At 38.5% G+C, this 8,928-nt stretch overlaps 1 long non-coding RNA gene across 1 annotated transcript in view; it reads left to right on the top strand.

Annotated features, from left to right (window-relative positions):
- The first annotated feature begins 5,154 nt into the window (after positions 1–5,154).
- LOC111541136 overlaps positions 5,155–8,928 on the top strand; it is a 22,651-nt gene continuing 18,877 nt past the window's right edge. The window contains exon 1 of the long non-coding RNA XR_002731201.1: positions 5,155–5,347. This is a non-coding gene — a long non-coding RNA (uncharacterized LOC111541136). The remainder of the gene's footprint in view (positions 5,348–8,928) is intronic.

The following is an 8,928-nucleotide window of genomic DNA, read 5'->3' on the forward strand; positions in this document are numbered from 1 at the left end:
AGTTTGTGTTAAACCCAAAAAGTCTTCCTCCATTTTGAAATTATATTTTAAAAATATTATCATTTTTTTCTCATGGTTTTTTGTTTCATTCACTTTTACATATTTGACAGATCTAAGATTTTTATTGTACGTTATGGTAGAAATACGATAAACCTTTCAGATGACTATCCAGTTATCTCAGCATCATTTATTAAATAATCTGTCATTTTAAAATTATTTGGATTGCACCTTTATCATATTCTAAATTCCTACATGAATCTGCCCTATTTCTCTACTTTCTAGTCTGTCTGTTGATCCGCCTACTCATGTGGCAGTACTGCTTTAATTATTGTAGCTTCATAATGTATGGTAATATATGGAAAGGCAAGTGACTTTCCAATGCTCTAATTTTTTCAGAATATTCTTGGCTATTATTTGTTCATTTTCTCATATGTTTTCTTTAATTAAAAAAAATTTTTTTAAGATAAAGTCTTGCTGTGTTGCCCAGGGTGGTCTCAAACTCCTGGCCTCAGGTGATTCTCCCACTTCAGATCCCAAATAGTTGGGATTACAGGCTCAAGGCACTGCGCTTGGCTCCATACGTTTTTTACCATCGTCTTGACTAGTTTCTCCCTCTTTCCGCAATTCCATCTGGTATTCTTTTTGTGTATAGATTAGCTCAGTAAGATTCATTTTCTTTTCTTTTTAAATTTAGATATAATTTACATACAATAGATTCATTCCTTTTGGAAACGAAATATGATCCGAGTTAAGTGGAATATATAGACTAGGTTCTTTGGCTCCTAACTTTGCCATTCTCTGCCAAACACCATTCTAGTTGAAAGCTATCTCTCTCACTCTCTCTGCCATAATTTTCCAAACTTTTCTGTAAATAATCAAGATTTGAGAAATTCTAAAATATATGCAGACAGAAGACCCTATAAAAGAGGGGAAGAGGTAGTGACTCTATTCATCACCAACTGGTTGGTCTTTCTCTTATCCTTATTATTTATATCTATTGAACGGAAGTAAGAGTAAAAATGTTTTTAGAGTTATTGTGAAGTTAAATGAGGTGGCATCAATTAAGGGAGCACAGAGTCTGTGGGGAGATGGTATTCAGGGCCCTAATTCTTTATTTCTTCAAGTGTTCATATTCTTTATTTTGTAACTGTGTGATGCCCTCCCTCTCTGCCTCTGGGCTTAGCCATGCAACTTACTTTGCCCAACGGGCTGTTAGCACCATGATGCAAATAGAGGCTTGTAAAGGACCTGCATATTGAGACTTGTTCTTGCTCTTGCCTTCTGACACTGCCATGAACGCCTGCCTGGGCTAGCCTGCTGGAAGATGAGAATCATGTGACGCAGCTAACAGCTGACAACTAACTCATCTCCAGAAGTGTGAGTGGGCCAAGCCCAGATGAGAAAAATCCTGCAACTGAACCCAATCTAAATCGCTAATCTACAGAGTGTTGAGCTAAATACATGCTTATTGTTTTAAGCCACTGAGTTTTGGGGTGGTTGGATTCTCAGCATTATTGTGTCAGTAAATAACTTACACAAAATGACATGTAAGAGGTGCTTAAAAATTGTTTATATGGCAGCCCTTTGGTGATTCAACTTTTTTTAAAATTTAAATAACAGAGACAGCTTCCTATTTATCCACTCTTCCCTTCCTTTGTAGCTTACTCTTTAAAGTGTCCAGCCCACGCACACTGTTACATTTAATATGCTTATCTGTCAGTGTAACATATCTCAAATTGCTTCTCTCCTGTTTCTTGTCTCTTTAATGGCAAAAAAACAAATTAGTCACATTTAGTCTTCTGGCTGTTAGCATTTTATTTGGATCTCAGAGGGAATATAAGAGAAATAGGAGACAGAACCTTCCTTTAATAACACAAATTCAAAGGATAAGAATTAATTTCAGTGATATGTGGTATATATAGAAGTGTTAAGAGGCAACTAGGGAATTCAATGAGTTAAAGTCAAGTAGGTTCAGTTGGTGATATTTTAAACACAGTATTAAGACTTTCCTATGGAAAAAATAGAATGATAGAATAAATGACCAATCTATGTCGTTATGTCTGGTCTGTGAAATGAGAATGTGACACATGAATGCTCTATCTTGATACTGTTTTTTACTTCCTACTTTGGCAAATAGTTCCATGGCCACTGGATGCCACTCATGATGCAGACAGTGTTGTTAGAGATGAGTTCACTATGACATATTTAGTGTCTTGAAAGGATGCCTTGGAGGCCAAAGCAACTCCATCTTAGATTGCTAATCTGCCATGTTGGCTCCTTATTAACCCCAGTTCTGGGAAGGCCTCTAAAATTTCCAGTTTATCTACTGTTCCTCGTGAGAGCAGGTACTTACCACAAATCTTGTCCTTGCGTCCAACAATGTTGGCGTTATCATACTTCAATTGTCCTACATATTCCTTTTGAATCACTCCTCCTCTATGGTACATAAGCCCCTGGTCTGGGGGATAATGGCACAGGGCCTACCATCTTGTCTTCCCACCACCCGAGACACAGACATGGCTTCTATTCCTAAGTCCCTACTAAAAGTTTCTTGCTGAGAAACTGGATATGTCTGCCTCTTTCTTTGGCCTGTCGGCTTCCTGGGAGGCCAAATTATTAAATTGTACACAATTTACTGGGCTGAATGGTGCTGCCCCTGAACACAGGCACTGAATTTCAATGGCTCTGGAAGTGAAGATAAGGCCCCTGGCCCTCCCCCATTCAGCTGTTGATTAAGAGCTGGTGCTAGTTTCCAGTATGACCTTTAACAGTAAGGCATGAATTACAATTCCCTAGTGAATGTATTCTCAAGGCATTCTGCCAACTATTATTTCTGAATAGAGCATGTTCATAGACAACAAGCAAAATCATTACGCCAAGACTAATGCCAACTGGCTCAGTGGTCATTTGAAGAAAGGGGAGATCAAGAATTTCTTGTTTCCCCAGCAGCCCTCTTTGCCTCTTGTGTTGTGACACACACACTTTGTTTCTTCTCATTCATCTCCATTATAGCCTCGACAGCCCAACTTTATGTTCTGGAAAAAATAAAGAAGGTCTATGCTTCTGGCCTGATGTATGAGGAAGACAGGCAGCTTCCTAGCTGGGGTAAACTTAAGGGTTGACTTCCTCCCCTAATCAGCACCTGGGTTTCAGAGATGCAAGAAGTATTGGTTCTAGAAGGAGCTTTACAATAATCTCTGCTGAATATTTTCAAATGACTGTTGCTCAGAATCAGACAAAATCATAGGTGGATATGAAAATGAATAAAACAGAGAGAACCAGAGCAGCTCTGGCTGAAAAGCAGGGTGGTGGGTGGTAGGTGGTTGTGGAGAAGAGTTCCTTGTGTCTGCAGGGAGCAGACTTAGAAAATCATTCATCTTACTAATGTCCATTTTTAGAGATTCAGAGAAGTGAAAGTACTGATCTGCAAACAGACAGCTAGGTCAACAGGAACTCGAACTCACACATCCTGACTTTCAGGGTAATGCTCGTTCCAGACTTTCAAATAACTGGTAGGAAATACAGGTAAATGTGCATTATCAATGGAGGCATTTGAAGAGACAGAAGAATTCTTCTAGAATGCAGTAGCACTATAATGGAATCTGGGTAATTTGGCACACTATTTTACAAGAAAATGTTAAAACTCTTCTTCTCTTCTTTTTCTTTTTAGTATGTTAATAATGAAAGTTGTTTTTTAATGCAAGTTAGAAATTAAAACAAAAATTTTAAATATTCCCTTGTTCCAATCCCAAGCTCCTCCCCAGAGGTCACTGCCAGCAGTTAGAGTCACCCAGTTTTCTACGAACACATACCCACACTTACATCTAGATGTATGATTACGGTGTTTGTTGCTAATTACAAAAGTGTATATAGTGTATACATTGTCCTGGAACTGTAAAAAATAAAGAAAGTGACATCCTTGCATAGGAGTACACTCTTACTCATTTTTTAGCTGCTTTGCATGTGTGGTGTGAATGTATTTTATTTCATTTATTATTATTTTTTGAGATGGAGTCTTGCTCTGTCACCCAGGCTGGAGTGCAGTGGTACGATCTCAGCTCACTGCAACCTCTGCCTCCCAGGTTCACTCAATCCTCCCACCTCAGCCTCTCAGCCTCCCAAGTAGCTGGGATTACAGGTGTGTGCTACCATGTCCAGCTAATTTTTGTATTTTTAGTAGAGGCGGAGGTCTCACCACATAGGCCAGGCTGGTCTCAAACTCCCGACCTTGAGTGATCTGCCCGCATCGGCCTCCCAAAATGCTGACATTACAGGTGTGAGCCACTGCGCCTGGCCTGTGAATGTATTTTAATGCGTGTATCCATTCCTCTGTTGGCCAACATTGAAATGATTATCACGACTTCATTATTACAAGGCTACAATCAAGAATTTCGGACATGCATATTCATCCACTTTTGCAAATATTTATGCCATAAAGATCCTTGGAAGATTTGCTGAGTAAAACAAACATTTATTTATATTTTTGATAAATGTTGCTGTGTTGCTGTACAGAGAAGTGAGGCCAGTTAATGCTCTCACTCAGCACTGTTTGCCAACATTAACACTAAATATTAATCTTTTCCAGCCTCGCCAGTCTGATAAGCAGAGAACTCGCACATCTTTAATTCATCAGGTTAAGCTTCTTCTCAAGCACTTTTTTTTTGTATCTATGTAAATACTTTCTTCTATTTCCAAATAGGATATTAAAATGTATGTGTTATTTTAAAGACAACTAATATACAGCTAAACTAACTGAAATAATATATACAAGAAGTTTATGGAATCTAAGCTACAGATGGGAAAATCTTAAATCAGTTTTTAATTTCCTTTACCCTATTAGGAACACCAGGACTTCTAGAATTGATACTGGCTCTGTGTATCAGTACATTTTTCCCCTCATAAAACTTGTTTACTTTTCCAGAGAGCGTATCATGCTATTATGTCTAAGAAATCAGTGAATAACTAGGTTGTCCATCTTACCATTACTTCAAAATGCTGGATGCAGATGGTAATTAGATGGTTGAGAAAAAAGAAGATTTTTAAGCTTAAGTGAGAAAGCCGGGGGATTCCAGAGGATTGAAGTTGCTGCTGGGTAGCTGAGGTTTCACTGCGCTGCTGAGAGAAGAGCTGTAGAAGATCAGAAGTAAACACGCTGACTTGAAGACAGTGAAGACTAATGAAGTAGAACGTCAGAAACCTACTGTGAAGGAAACTGAAATTAACACAGCCCTTCCCAAGCAATTCTTCGGGAAAAGAGAAGAAAAACTTCCTTACAAAGCATTTTGAGGATTTGTGAAAAATTGACAAACAGAGGTTCAAGAAATGGAATTCCTTCAGTTTTCTAAAGGTTTGACTCTCATGCGCTTTTTAATCATTTGTGGTTTTCTCTGAGTAGTCTTTATTTTTTTTCTTCGTATAAATTAGGTTGCTTGCCTTTTGCTTATTGAGTGCCAGGAACTTCTCACAGAGTCTTAATGCTAAATAACCCTTTGATTATGTATGTTGCAAATATTTTCTCCAGGTCTGTTTTTTGTCATGTAATTTTGTTTATGGAATCTTTTTTCGTACAGAGGTTTTATTATGAAGTCAAGTGTGCCAATCTTTTCCTTCATAGGGATGCTCATATTTCTAATATTCTTTCAATGTCAATCTTTAATCCCTATCACAGCTAGACTAACTGCAGCAGCGACACTTTTCATTAAAAATAAATCATTCTAAATTTAAAATGCAAATTTACACTCACTGCTGATGCCTTTGACTTGAACATCAATCATTATGGAGGAAAATAAAATTCTTCTCTTAAACTGTATACAGATCAGGGAAGACTTTGGAAGGCCCAGATAAATAATGTGTATTTCTATGGTGGCATGATGGAAACCTCATGTTAAAAAACCCAAGCAGAAACAATTTTACAAATTTTAGCTTCTTAACAATATGTTTATGTCTATTAATATGTCTTGTCTTTTCAGCTCTTGCTCAGTGTCTTACCCCTAGGGGTCAAGGTATTACAGGCTATTGTTAACATATAAATGACTGTCAAATCTTTATTAGTAATTGACATCTTTGGATGAGTCTATTCGTTGTTTTGAGGAAGTAGAAAACAGTAAGATTAAGTTTTGATGTGTGAGATAAGGTTGACATAGGTCAGAAACTTTGCTGCTAGGGAAAAATTTAGGTCTTCGTAAGAAGTCACAGTGGGTGGCCCAGAAAAGCCAGCAGAGAGGGACATCATATGGTGTGGGAGGGTAGGTGGTAAGGGGAAAGGGAAGAAAAAAGGAAATGAAATATTGAGAAAAAATTTTTGAGAACTTCTTTTGCACTTATCATTATATATAACTTATATAGTTATTGCCTCATTTCTCTGTTATGTTGTGAAGGTCAATATCCCATCCATCTCTACATCTCTATTGAGTGACACACAGTAGGCATTTTGAGACCACTTGCTGTGTACTTTTATATAACTTTTGTTTACATCCACTCTGCATTACCCAGTCTGCATTACCCTGTGCAGACTGAAATAATGAGATCTACTGAGTATTACTGAGAGTATTATTAAGGATAAATTTCAGGTTTGCATATTACTATGCTCTGGTACTATACAATTATTTGATCTAAAAACAGATTAGAAGGAAGATTTGTTGTTTGTGCTTGGAATCCTGTGCTCTTTTTAAAGCCTAATTCAGAGGTTTGAGAAACCAGCAAGGGCTTTCTGTCCCGGTGGAGCTTAACAGTTATGACAGGGATCGGCGGGGAGTCTCTTTCTACATCTTTTTGCTTCAGATGGATAGAAATGAAGACTGTATCAGTACTAAAAATGGTGCCCCAAACCAGGGGTCACAAATAGACAAACAAATGAGCAGCACCCATTACCATTCCTTTGCAATGCACTCTAGAAGGATGCAAGGAGATAGATACACACACACACACACACACACACACACACACACACACACACACTTGCAGATATATATACAGAAAATCAGCAAGCCTAGGGTCCTTATGTAAAAAGGACCCAGAAAGCTGAAAAGGGATTCAATAGGAAATAACAGCTCAGTGCTAAGCTGAAATGGAGGTGGCAGCTCTTCACTGGATGTGGCCAGTAAAGTTACAACATTTTAGGGCACTGACTCTGGAACCTGACCTCCTAGGTTAAAATTCGAATGTTGCCACTTGCTAGCTATGACTGTGCAAGAAGTTTAATCTCCGAGGCTCTCAGCTTCCTTGTTTGTAATAAGGAGATATAAATAACATCTGCCCACAGTGATATTCCGTGGGCTAATGGAGGTAATCCGGGTTACACAGCAAGTCTCAGATTGCAGGCCCTCCACAATTACTTACTTACTCTGAAAAGCTCAAGCTGTGCAGGGTTTGGGTTTGCACTTGGGTGCCCTGTTCCTGAATTTCTGAAAAGAGTTGATCTCATTGTAAGACGTGTGCTTTAGAACCCAAGGTGTCTTGGCTGTCAAAAAATCCGCACTCTCCAGTAGGGTTCCCAGGGAAGAAACATTCCCGGGTTCCTTAACCTGAAGCCCTGAAATAAACACAACTTCATTTATATGTTGAAAGACTTAGGAGGAAGAGAGGAGTCAATGATTCATGTCTGTCTGGCAGGGGCATCTGACTGCCTTCCACACCTCACCGCTCTGGACGTGAATGCTCAGGTGGCCTTCTATCTGTGCCTCTCCTGCAGAGGGAACTGGTGGAATATAAAGGAGTCCCATGTGGTTATAGCTACATACAAAAAAAAAAAAAAAATTCCTTGATATGCAGTCATGCTGCTCTGTCATCATGGCTAAATAAGCTCAGGGACAATGGATAAAGAGGCAACAACCACAACCAAAAATACAGTATCTTTTATCTTACTCAGTGGACACAACTTTCAGAATAATCCAGATCATAAAACAGTTTAAAATGCAGAGAAACATATGGGATGTTTTTTCATACTGCAAAAATGTCCATTGTAGAATTCCTTTAAATATCAAGTGATTCCAGCATATCAAAATATGATTGACTTACTCAAATTTATTATTTATAGCTTGCCTTAGCATTTCTGGGTTTATGTGAAAATTTTCTTTTTTAAAACATTACTGTCAAATAACTCAAATTTCAGATCTTTTAACCTACAATAAAATATGGCAAGATTCATCTACATTATGTATCTACGAAGTTTTATACCCTCCTTTTCAAGCCTGTGGACTAATTTCCAGACAAACGATGCGACATCAAGGTGCAGTTTCTGGCTACCTCTTTGACCCAGCCCATTTGTGCTCTCTGCTTGACTGATGGATTCATTGCCAAGGCTCTTCAGCCCCTTGTGGATATGTCAAGAGAGTTGGCTGTGATCATCTAATTAGAGTAGAACCAAAGAGACAAAGCCCATGCCGGTCATCCAGGATTCCTGCGATCATCTATTACCAAAGTCCCCAGGCTTTCTCTACGGATGAAAATGTCAACGTCAGGAAACACGTCTGCCACAGCTTATTGAAACACAGAGGACAAAGGAAGTCGAAGGAAGATTTTTTAAAAATCAAAATTATTTTTAGATAATTGATTATGAGCATTAGTAAGGAACTTGCAAAGGTCTGGGGACTGTTGTAACACTTGTTCTCTCACCTTTCTTGCCCTTCACTCTCAGAGGTCTTACCAATCAAGTTATCACCAGCTTCTTTTCTGTTCCTGCCATGTTCTCTCTATCAAAAGTGTGCATAATGTGAACAGAATTCAGATTCCAAACTATGGCTGTCTTGCTTTTTCCCACCACTGGTGTCATTAGCCTTCCTTAGCAGACACTGTCAAACTGAATTCTTCCTTCCTTCCTTCCTTCCTTCCTTCCTTCCTTCCTTCCTTCCTTCCTTCTTTCCTTCCTTTCTCTTTCTTTCTTTCTTTCTTTCTTTCTTTCTTTCTTTCTTTCTTTCTTTCTTTCTTTCT

Source organism: Piliocolobus tephrosceles, chromosome 5 (assembly GCF_002776525.5).
Source record: "Piliocolobus tephrosceles isolate RC106 chromosome 5, ASM277652v3, whole genome shotgun sequence".
NCBI classification, from domain to species: domain Eukaryota; kingdom Metazoa; phylum Chordata; class Mammalia; order Primates; family Cercopithecidae; genus Piliocolobus; species Piliocolobus tephrosceles.